Here is a 1319-nt window from a genome sequence, read left to right on the forward strand (position 1 = left end):
GTGCGTGCGTGCGTGCGTGCGTGCGTGCGTGCGTGCGTGCGTGTGTGCGTGTACTAGATTTTACCACAGAGTGAGACCATTTGCACCATCTACGTTACTATCAAACTGAGGTCTTTGATGTAAAGTGAGGACCTCTTCAATGTCCTCACTTTGTTTGAAGCTCTGTTGTGCTTTAAGTAATCTCACCAGTTCTCTCAAATTAAGTTTAGATTAGGGTAAATGGTCAGGGTTAGGAAAAAAAAGATTTCATCCTCTCCTCAAACTGGCTGGTCTGGCCCAGGTGTTACTTCTTGATATGTGATATGGGATTTTAAATTGTGCAGACACCTCACCTGTCCATTGATAGTGGTCTTCTTGTGCTGGCATATAACACACTGAAAGTAAAGGGTGTTTTCATAGTCCTTATCCCTTGACTGAAAAACAAAATAGTCCTCCAGATTGAGCCACATGTGAAACTCTGGGATCAACTTCAGCAAACTCAATCGTTACATCCCTATAATAGTTGTTGTAGAGTCATCTACATGCAGTTCATCCGCTGGCCGAACTAAAACACTGCTTTCACCTTCCACTATAAAACTCTCTCACATATACTATCAACACACTCACTTTTACTATCACTAAGTTTCCTGAGTTATTCTTCATTTCTGCTGCTATAGGCTTAGACTGCTGGAGCACAAACTGAGCACATTTCTTCACTCTGCTGTTGTCTTTAGTCTCTCTTCTCTACATGTTTATTGTTATAATTTCTATCAACAACATGTTTTTTGTCTCTCTTCCAGAGGAAAATACACCTGGACCAGYTTTTCTGTGTTTGACAGCGTCTCTTTCCTGTCCTCCAACCCAGCCGGTCGAGGCAGATGGCCGCCTGTCCTGAGCCTGGTTTAGGTCTGCCTGGAGTAACCTCTCTGTGATGGACATGTCTCCCAATCATTTCTTTTTTTTTACATATATATACTATAGTAAAGAAGAAAAATAAAAGTAGAAGAGAAATATAGGAACTGTAAAGAGAAACCGATAGAAATTATACATGTGAAATGTACACCAATAACACACAAGACAACACACCCGACATCTGACCATCAGCAAATGAACAGAACAAACACCCAGCAACCAAACATAAACATATGTATGTATACCCATACACACATATATAAACATATACACACACATGTACACATCCACACCTACGTACAATAATTATAACCTCGTTAATTAATATACACAAAACACACACACCTATACACCCAATCAGGCACATACACCTACAAACATACACATATACACACACATACATACATACTTACACACACACACACACA

Source organism: Austrofundulus limnaeus, unplaced genomic scaffold, assembly GCF_001266775.1.
Source record: "Austrofundulus limnaeus strain Quisiro unplaced genomic scaffold, Austrofundulus_limnaeus-1.0 Scaffold402, whole genome shotgun sequence".
Taxonomy (NCBI): Eukaryota; Metazoa; Chordata; class Actinopteri; order Cyprinodontiformes; family Rivulidae; genus Austrofundulus; species Austrofundulus limnaeus.